This window comes from Scyliorhinus canicula, unplaced genomic scaffold (genome assembly GCF_902713615.1).
Source record: "Scyliorhinus canicula unplaced genomic scaffold, sScyCan1.1, whole genome shotgun sequence".
Taxonomy (NCBI): domain Eukaryota; kingdom Metazoa; phylum Chordata; class Chondrichthyes; order Carcharhiniformes; family Scyliorhinidae; genus Scyliorhinus; species Scyliorhinus canicula.
In genome coordinates, this window is record NW_024055734.1 from 1,705,609 (window position 1) to 1,716,563 (window position 10,955).

Genomic DNA, 10,955 nt, shown 5'->3' on the forward strand with positions numbered 1-10,955 from the left:
AGAGAACACCCTCCCTAGAGTTTTCCCAACGGAGAGAAGAATCTTGGAGAGTTGACAACAGTGGAGGGCGCTGACCCCTCACCAAGATGGCGGCCACGGAGCCCTCACCAAGATGGCGGCGATGGCGTGGAAAGTATTGTTCTGTGTAGACAGATCATTCCATACATAAGTAAACATACAATAAACGCACAATGCAAATCCACAGACATCGGATGAAGCATACAGGGGTGTAGTGTTGAGGTCAGTCCATAAGAGGGTCAATTCGGAGTCTGGCGACAGCGGGGAAGAAGCTGTTTTTGAGTCTGTTCGTGCGTGTTCTCAGACTTCTGTATCTCCTGCCCGATGGAAGAAGTTGGAAGATAGGGGTAGCACGGTGGTTAGCATAAATGCTTCACAGCTCCAGGGTCCCAGGTTCGATTCCCGGCTGGGTCACTGTCTGTGCGGAGTCTGCACGTCCTCTCCGTGTGTGCGTGGGTTTCCTCCGGGTGCTCCGGTTTCCTCCCACAGTCCAAAAATGTGCGGGTTAGGTGGATTGGCCAGGATAAATTGCCCTTAGTGTCCTAAAAAATAAGGTTAATGGGGGTTGTTGGGTTACTGGTATAGGGTGGATACGTGGGCTTGAATAGGGTGATCATTGCTCGGCACAACATCGAGGGCCGAAGGGCCTGTTCTGTGCTGTACTGTTCTAATTCTAATAGTGACCACAATTCGATTACGTTTTCTTTAGCGATGGAAAGGGATAGGCATACACCGCAGGGCAAGAGTTATAGCTGGGGGAAAGGCAATTATGAGGCAAGACTTAGGATGCATCAGCTGGAGAGGAAAACTGCAGGGGATGGATACAATGGAAATGTGGAGCATGTTCAAGGAACAGCTACTGCGTGTCCTTGATAAGTATGTACCTGTTAGGCAGGGAGGAAGTGGTCGAGCGAGGGAACCGTGGGTTACTAAAGCAGTTGAAACACTTGTCAAGAGGAAGAAGGAGGCTTGTGTAAAGAAGAGACGTGAAGGTTCAGTTAGGGCGCTCGAGAGTTACAAGTTAGCTAGGAAGGCTCTAAAGAGAGAGCTAAGAAGAGCCAAGCGAGGACATGAGAAGTCTTTTAGCAGGTAGGATCAAGGATAACCCTAAAGCTTTCTATAGATATGTCAGGAATAAAAGAATGACTAGGGTAAGAGTAGGGCCAGTCAAGGACAGTAGTGGGAAGTTGTGCGTGGAGTCCGAGGAGATAGGAAAGGTGCTAAATGAGTATTTTTCATGTGTATTCACACATGAAAAAGACAATGTTGTCAAGGAGAATACTGAGATACAGGCTACTAGACTAGAAGGGCTTGAGGTTCATAAGGAGGAGGTGTTAGTGATTCTGTAAAGTGCTAAAATAGATAAGTCCCCTGGGCCAGATGGGATTTATCCTTGGATTCTCTGGGAAGCTAGGGAGGAGATTGCTGAGTCTTTGGCTTTGATCTTTAAGTCATCTTTGTCTACAGGAATAGTGCCAGAAGGACTGGAGGATAGCAAATGTCCCCTTGTTCAAGAAGGGGAGTAGAGATAACCCCGGTAACTATAGACCAGTGAGCCTTACTTCTGTTGTGGGAAAAGTCTTGCAAAGGTTTATAAGAGATGGGATGTATAATCATCTGGAAAGGAATAATTTGATTAGAGATAGTCAACACGGTTTTGTGAAGGGTAGGTCGTGCCTCACAAATCTTATTGAGTTCTTTGAGAATGTGACCAAACAGGTGGATGAGGGTAAAGCAGTTGATGTGGTGTATATGGATTTCAGTAAAGCGTTTAATAAGGTTCCCCACGGTAGGCTGTTGCAGAAAATACAGAGGCATGGGATTCAGGGTGATTTAGCAGTTTGGATCAGAAATTGGCTAGCTGATAGAAGACAAAGGGTGGTGGTTGATGGGAAATGCTCTGACTGGTGTCCAGTTACTAGTGGTGTGCCACAAGTATCTGTTTTGGGGCTGTTGCTGTTTGTCATTTTTATAAATGACCTGGAGGAGGGCGTAGAAGGATGGGTGAGTAAATTTGCAGATGACACTAAAGTCGGTGGAGTTGTGGACAGTGCAGAAGGATGTTACAAGTTACAGAGGGACATAGATAAGCTGCAGAGCTGGTCTGACAGGTGGCAAATGGTGTTTAATGCAGAAAAGGTTTAGCTCACCAGGCTAAATCGCTGGCTTTTAAAGCAGACCAAGCAGGCCAGCAGCACGGTTCGATTCACGTACCAGCCTCCCTGGACAGGCGCCGGAATGTGGCGACTAGGGGCTTTTCACAGTAACTTCATCGAAGCCTACTCGTGACAATAAGCGATTTTCATTTCATTTCATTTCAAAAGTGTGAGGTGATTAATTTTGGAAGGAATAACAGAAGTGCAGAGTACTGGGCTAATGGTAAGATTCTTGGTAGTGTGGACGAGCAGAGAGATCTCGGTGTCCATGTCCATAGATCCCTGAAAGTTGCCACCCAGGTTGAGAGGGTTGTTAAGAAGGCGTATGGTGTGTTAGCTTTTCTTGGTAGAGGAATTGAGTTTCGGAGCCATGGCATCACGTTGCAGTTGTGCAAAACTCTGGTGTGGCCGCATTTGGAGTATTGCATGCAGTTCTGGTCATCCTATTATAGGAAGGATGTGGAAGCATTGGAAAGGGTAGAGGAGATTTACAAGGATGTTGCCTGGTATGGAGGGAAGATCTTTTGAGGAAAGGCTGAAGGACTTGAGGCTGTTTTCGTTAGAGAGAAGAAGGTTAAGAGGTGACTTAATTGAGGCAGACAAGATGATCAGAGGATTAGATAGGGTGGACATTGAGAGCCTTTTCCCTCGGATGGTGATGTCTAGCACGAGGGGACATAGCTTTAAATTGAAGGGAGATAGATGTAGGACAGATGTCAGAGGTAGGTTCTTTACTCAGAGAGTAGTAAGGGCGTGAAATGCCCTGCCTGCAACAGTAGTGGACTCGCCAACACTAAATGCATTCAAATGGTCATTGGATAGACATATGGATGATAAGGGAATAGTGTAGATGGGGCTTTAGAGGGGTTTCACAGGACGGCGTAACATCGAGGGCCGAAGGGCCTGTACTGCGCTGTAATGTTCTACTAGAGTGAGTAAACCGGGTGGGAGAGGTCTTTGATTATGCTGCCCACTTTCCCCAGGCAGCGGGAGGTGTAGATGGAGTCAATGGATGGGAGGCAGGTTAGACCATAAGACATAGGAGCAGAATTAGGCCACTCGGCCCATGGAGTCTACTCCGCCATGCAATCCTCTCTGATATTTTTCTAATCCCCATTCTCCTGCCTTCTCCGCATAACCCCTGATCTTATTAATCAAGAACCTATCTATCTCTGTCTTAAAGACACTCAGTGATTTGGCCTCCACAGCCTTCTGCGGCAAAGAGTTCTGCAGATTCACCACCCTCTGGCTGATGAAATTCCTCTTCATCTCTGTTTTAAAGGATCGTCCCTTTAGTCCGAGATTGTGTCCTCTGCTTCTAGTTTTTCCTACAAGTGGAAACATCCTCTCCACGTCCACTCTATCCAGGCCTCGCAGTATCCTGTAAGTTTCAATCAGATCCCCCCCTCATCTTTCTAAATTCCAACGAATACAGACCCAGAGTCCTCAACCGTTCCTCATACGACAAGCTCTTCATTCTGGGGGTTCAGGTGATGGCCTGGCCTCTGTTCACGACTCTCTGCAGTTCCGCGCCCAGACAAGGTACATCTGAAGCAGTCCGTGTCCAAATGCAGCAAGACCTGGACAATATCCAGGCTCGGGGCTGACATGTGGCAAGTTACATCCATGCCACACAAGTCCCAGGCAATGACCATCTCCGGCAAGAGAGGATCTAACCATCGCCCCTTGACATTCAATAGCATTACCATCGCTGTATCTCCCACAATCAACATCCTGGGGTTACCATTGATCAGAAACTGACAGGACTAGTCATATTAATACTGGCTACCAGGGCAGGTCAAAGGTTAGGAATCCTGCGGAGAGTAACTCACCTCCTGACCCCACCAAAGCTTGTGCACCATCTACAAGGCACAAGTCAGGAGTGTGATGGAATACTCTCCACTTGCCTGGGTGAGCGCAGCTCCAACAACACTCAAGAAGCTCGATAACATCGAGGACAAAGCAGCCCCGCTTGATTGCTCCTCCTTCCACAAACATTCACTCCCCCCACCACCGACGCACAGTGGCAGCCGTGTGTACCATCTACAAGATGCAGTAACTCACCAAGGCTCCTTAGACAGCATCTTCCAAACCCACGACCACTACCATCTAGAAGGACAAGGATAGCAGATACCTGGGAACCCCACCACCTGGAGGTTCCCCTCAAAGTCACTCACCATCCTGACGTGGAAATATATCGTCCATTCCTTCACTGTCGCTGGGTCAAAATCCTGGAACTCCTTCCCTAACAGCACAGTGGGTGTACCTACACCTCAGGGACTGCAGTGGTTCAAGAAGGCAGCTCACCACCACCTTCTGAAGGGCAACTAGGGATGGGCAATAAATGCTGAGCTAACCAGCGACACCCACATCCCGTAAATGAATTTTAAATAATTGATCCATACATGAGAAACATATGTCATATGAGGGTACCTTTAAGAAATGGATGTTTAAGCAATGTACCTTTAAGAAATGGAGCAGCTCATATTACTTAAGTGATGTCAGAGGGGGGAGCTGAGCTGAGATCACTTCTGTTTTTTGGTTTCAGTTTGAGAGAGAGCAGCTGAAAAGTGCCTGGCTGGTTTGCTGTGAGCTGTTTGAAAGGCGAAAGCCAGTTTTGAGGAAAGAGCTTGGGTGTGTCTGTGTTTGCAGTGAGCTGGATCTGCTGTGATCTCTGCCAGGAAAGACTATCTCTGAATCATTTGGGTGATTTAAACTCATAAGAGTAATGTCTTTAACCTGATGTGTTTCTGTTTCAAGGTGTTAAGTCTTTTGGAGGTTTGAAGGAACATTTTGAGGGATTATTTAGTGTTGTATTATTTTTGGGGTTATCTTTGAAGTAAGGGGTGGTTAGTGATCCAATGTTTATTTAAAAAGGTTAAGTTTAATTCATGGAATAAACATTGTTTTGTGTTTAAAAACCCACGTGTCCATAATTGTAATACCACACCTGGAGACCAAACCGTGTGCTTCAAAAGCAACAATACATTAAAGGGAGAGGTTGGTTGAATTGCATGATACATTTTGGGGTTCTGAAAACGCTGCTCCCATAACAATTGGGGGCTCGTCTGGGATAAAAGTATATCTGTTGGATTGGCCTTTATCAACAAAGACAGTGAAGGATTGTTGCTTTTCCAGTGTGGTATTTGAGTATTTGAGTTTAAGCGTGTTGTGGACAATGGCTCTTTCAGAGGCTCAGAAGTTTTTGAGGGTGGAGAATGTCACACGCAGTACCTTATGGACAGAGACGAAAAGCAGACCGTTAGATTTGTCAAAAACATTGCAGTTAACATTACCTGACAAAATGCGAAAAGGTGAGGTAATTATGGTGGTGGTTAAGCATTTAAAGTTGCCTGAGATAGAGTCTAACTCATTGGAAATGGCAAAAATTCAGTTGCAAATGGAACATGAGAAAGAATTAAAGTGGCTTGAATACGAAAGAGAGGAAAGAGAGAGAGAGAGAGGAAAAAGAAAGAGAGAGAGAGAGGAAGAAGAAAAGGAGAGAGAAGAAAGGAGAAAAGAAAGAATAGCCTTAGCAGAACAAAAAGAAAAGGAAAGGGAGATACAGAACAGGGAAAAAGATAAAGAGCGGGGGTTTGAACTTCAGAAAATGTCCATGAAGCATGAAAGTCAATTTAAATTGGCAGACATAAAGGGAAACGTACAGTTGGATGATAGTGATGAGGATAGTGAGAAAGAGCATCATGTCGAAGGCTTGGTGGGAATCTATTTAAATATGTCCAAGCATTGCTAAAGTTTGATGAGAAGGAGGTAGAAGCCTTTTTCATTTCATTTGAGAAGGTAGCTAAACAAATGAAATGGCCACAGGACATGTGGGTATTACTGATTCAAACAAAGCTGGTAGGTAGAGCTTGTGAACTGTTTGCATCACTACCGGAGGAGGTACCAGCCTCCCGGACAGGCGCTGGAATGTGGCGACTAGGGGCTTTTCACAGTAACTTCATTGAAGCCTACTCGTGACAATAAGCGATTTTCATTTTTCATTTTTCATTTCATTTCATTTTTCATCTGGAATGTATGAGGAGGTGAAGAAATCCATCTTAAGTGCATATGAGCTAGTGCCCGAAGCTTACAGACAAAGGTTTAGAAATTTAAGGAAAGAATTTGGTCAAACATACATAGAGTTTGAAAGGCTCAAACAGAGGAATTTTGATAGGTGGATAAGGGCTTTGAAAATAGACCAAATGTATGAAGCTCTCAGAGAAACTATGCTTTTGGAGGAGTTTAAAAATTCAATTCCTGATGTAGTGAGAACTCATGTAGAAGAGCAGAGGGTTCAAACTGTGAGATTAGCAGCAGAAATGGCAGATGATTATCAATTAGTTCATAAATCAAAGATTGGTTTCCAACATCAGTTTCAGCCGGTGAGGGATAGAAACTGGGGGCATGAGAAATACTCAAGTGGTAAAGGTAAAGATGATCTGATGGGAGACAATAAAGAGAATGTACCTCAGATTAAAAAAGAAATCCAGGAGGGTGGAAAAGAAATGAAAAGTTTCAAATGTTTTCACTGTAATAAACTAGGCCATGTAAAGTCACAGTGTTGGTGGTTGAAGAAAAGCACTGGGAAGGCTGATGTGGTAAAACAGGATAAGACAGTGGGTTTGTTAAAGTGGTAAAGGAAAGCCCAAGGGAAGCGAAGGAGGTGCAAATGATTGTGCAGCCTGTTAAAGAAGTAATTGTTAAGAAGGTGCCAGATGTCTTTAAAGAATTTACTTGTGTGAGTAAAGTTTACTCATGTGTATCAGGAGGAGCAGGTAAAGAATTTTAAGAGATACAGGGGCTAGTCAATCTTTAATGGTAAGAGATGAGGAATTATGTAGTTTGGGAAGAATGTTGCCAGAAAAGGTAGTGATATGTGGAATTCAGGGTGAGAGGAATAGCATTCCATTATATAAGGTAAGGTTGGAAAGTCCAGTGAACAGTGGTGAAGTGGTAGTAGGTGTAATAGATAAACTATCTTGTCCAGAATACAGTTTATCTTGGGTAATGATATAACTGGATCGCAGGTGGGAGTGATGCCTACTGTGGTTGATAAGCCAGTGGAAAATCTGACAACTGAAGTGTTGAAGGACGAATATCCTGGGATTTTGCCGGATTGTGTAGTAACAAGGTCGCAAAGTCACAGGTTCAGACAAAAGGAGAAATCAAAGAGTGAAGATGAAGTTCAATTATCAGAAACGATTTTTGATCAGATGGTTGAAAAATAACAAGAACAGGTGGAGGATGAGGCGGATATTTTTAGTTCAGGAAAATTGGCGGAGTTACAACAGAAAGATGTAGAAATAAAACGTATGTATCAGAAAGCATATACGGAAGAGGAATCTGAGAGTATACCAGAGTGTTATTACTGTAGAAGTGCTGTCTTGATGAGAAAATGGAGACCTTTACATTTGCAGGTGGATGAAAAGTGGGCAGAAGTTCATCAAGTAGTATTGCCGGTAGGGTATAGAAAGGAGGTGTTGCGAGTTGCACATGAGGTACTAGTGGGAGGTCATTTGGGAATAAGGAAAACTCAAGCTAAAATCCAGAAACATTTTTATTGGCCTGGACTACATAAAGATGTAGTTACATTTTGACAAAAGTGGGAGTCAATATCTTTTGACTATAATGGATGTGTCTATTAAGTTTCCAGAGGCTATTCCAGTACGTAATATTACAGCTAAAAGGATTGTGGAGGAGTTACTTAATTTCTTTACTATATATGGACTACCTACAGAAATTCAATCGGATCAAGGATCGAATTTTACTTCAAAGTTATTCAAAGAAGTTATGGATAGCTTAGGAATAAAACAATTTAAATCAACTCTGTATCATCCAGAATCGCAGGGAGCGTTAGAAAGGTGGCATCAGACATTAAAGATAATGTTGAGGGCGTATTGTCAAGATTATCCAGAGGATTGGGATAAAGGAATTCCATTCGTATTGTTTGCAGTTAGGGATGCACCTAATGAGTCTACCAAATTTAGTCCTTTTGAACTGATTTTTGGTCATGAGGTAAGAGGACCACTTAAATTGATTGAGGAAAAATTGGTGGGTGAGAAATCGGAAATTGCACTATTGGATTATGTTTTAGGGAACGATTAAATAGAGCAGGTGAATTGGCTAGACAACATTTGAAAGTTGCACAAAATGTGATGAAACAGGTAGCGGACAAGAAATCCAAAGTTCGTAGTTTTGTCAGTGGGGATAAAGTTTTAGTGTTGTTACCAGTGGGAGGTGACCCTTTAAAAGCTAGGTTTTGTGGACTGTATCAGATTGAAAGGAAATTAAGTGAGGTGAGTTATGTGGTCAAAACAACAGATAGAAGGAAGACTCACCGAGTGTGTCATGTGTATATGCTTGAAAGGTACTTTGAAAGGGAAGGAGAGAAAAAGGAAGTTTTAATGATTCTAACTCAAAGTGACGAACCAAATCCAGATGACTGTGAATTTGACATACCTCAAATTAAATTGGAAAATGAGGATGTTCTTAAAAATTGGGATGAATTGTTCAGTTACCTTCCAGAGGAAAAATGAACTGACCTGAAAGAGTTATTGATATCACATGGACAACTTTGCAGAGATAAATTGGGAAGTACTAAAATGGCTATACATGATGTAGATGTGGGAAATGCTGTTCCAATCAAACAACATCCATACAGACTTAATCCTTTACAATTGGCACAGGTTAACAGAGAGATTGAGAGTATGCTGAAAAATGGCATAATTGAAGTGGGTTGCAGCCAATGGAGCTCACCCATTGTGATGGTATCTAAACCAGACGGGACCCAATGGTTGTGAGTGGACTATCGAAAGGTGAATGGAGTTACAAGAACGGAATCTTACTCTATCCCACGTTTGAAGGATTGCATTGAGACAGTGGGACAATCTGCTTTTATTTCCAACTTCCAGACATGGAAAAAACATTTGAAACATCGTATGGAGTTCTTCGATCGACTTCAGGAGGCAGGTTTGGTGATGAACCTAGCCGAAAGCGAATCTGGGGAAGCCTGAATCACTTTCCTTGAGGACTTTCCGATACCCTCAAGGCAAAGGGAAATAATGCGATTTCTTAGCATGAGTGGATTTGATCGAACCTTTGTGCAACTTGTCCAACTTGATGGACTTGCTAAAGAAACGTCAAAAATTTCAATGGACAGCGGACTTTCAACAGGCATGTGGCTGCCTGAAAGCTGTGATAACCGATGCTCCTGTATAGGAGAATTACAAGGGACTCTGTGATCAGATTGAACTGAAGTATCTAACTTTAAAGAGAAATGCCGAGGCGTAGAGGAATGGATGGATCGTGCATTGACTTTCTTGTTCAAAGAGACTGTCAATTGAGAAGGATTTTGGTTGGGGGAAGAAGAACGGGAATGATGGACTTTATTATTATACCTGTTTGCATGTGTTTTTTTCTGTGAAATGAATAAGTATATTTACTGTGTACATTCCTTAGCGGATGTTTTTGTGAAATGAAAAAGTATATTTACTGTGTACATTTCTTAGCGGATGTTTCAAAAGTGATGGTTTATTTTTTTTCTTGGGGGGAGGTGTCATGTGAGAGTACCTTTGAGAAATGGATGTTTAAGCAATGTACCTTTAAGAAATGGAGCAGCTCATATTACCGAAGTGATGTCAGAGGGGGGAGCTGAGCTGAGATCACTTCTGTTTTTTGGTTTCAGCTTGAGAGAGAGCAGCTGAAAAGTGCCTGGCTGGTTTGCTGTGAGCTGTTTGAAAGGAGAAAGCCAGTTTCGAGGAAAAGAGCTTGGGTGTGTCTGTGTTTGCAGGGAGCTGGATCTGCTGTGATCTCTGCCAGGAAAGACTATCTCTGAATCATTTGGGTGATTTAAGCTCATAATCAGAATGTCTTTAACCTGATGTGTTTCTGTTTAAAGGTGTTAAGTCTTTTGGAGGTTTGAAGGAACATTTTGAGGGATTATTTAGTGTTGTTTTATTTTCGGGGTTATCTTTGAAGTAAGGGGTGTTAAGTGATCAATGTTTATTTAAAAAGGTTAAGTTGAATTCATGGAATAAACGTTGTTTTAGGTTTAAAAACCCACGTGTCCATAATTGTAATACCACACCTGGAGACCAAGCCGTGTGCTTCAAAAGCAACAATACATTAAAGGGAGAGGTTGGTTGAACTCCATGATACATTTTAGGGTTCTGAAAACGCCGCTCCCATAACACATAGAACATACATAACCACACAATGTAAATACATGGGTATCGGGTGAAGCATACAGGGTGTAGTGTTAATCAGGCCAGTCCATAAGAGGGTTGTTTAGGAGTCTGGTAACAGTGGGGAAGAAGCTGTTTTTGAGTCTGTTGGTGCGTGTTCTCAGACTTCTGTATCTCCTGCCCGATGGAAGAAGTTGGAAGAGTGAGTAAGCCGGGTGGGAGGGATCCTTGATTATGCTGCCCGCTTTCCCCAGGCAGCGGGAGATGTAGATTGAGTCAATGGATGGGAGGCAGGTTTGTGTGATGGACTGGGCTGTGTTCACGACTCTCTGAAGTTCCTTGCGGTCCTGGGCCGAGCAGTTACCATACCAGGCTGTGATGCAGCCCGATAGGATGCTTTCTATGGTGCATCTGTAAAAGTTGGTAAGGGTTAATGTGGACATGCCGAATTTCCTTAGTTTCCTGAGGAAGTATAGGCACTGTTGTGCTTTCTTGGTGGTAGCGTTGACGTGGGTGGACCAGGACAGATTTTTGGAGATGTGCACCCCTAGGAATTTGAAACTGTTAACCATCTCCACCTCGGCCCCGTTGATGC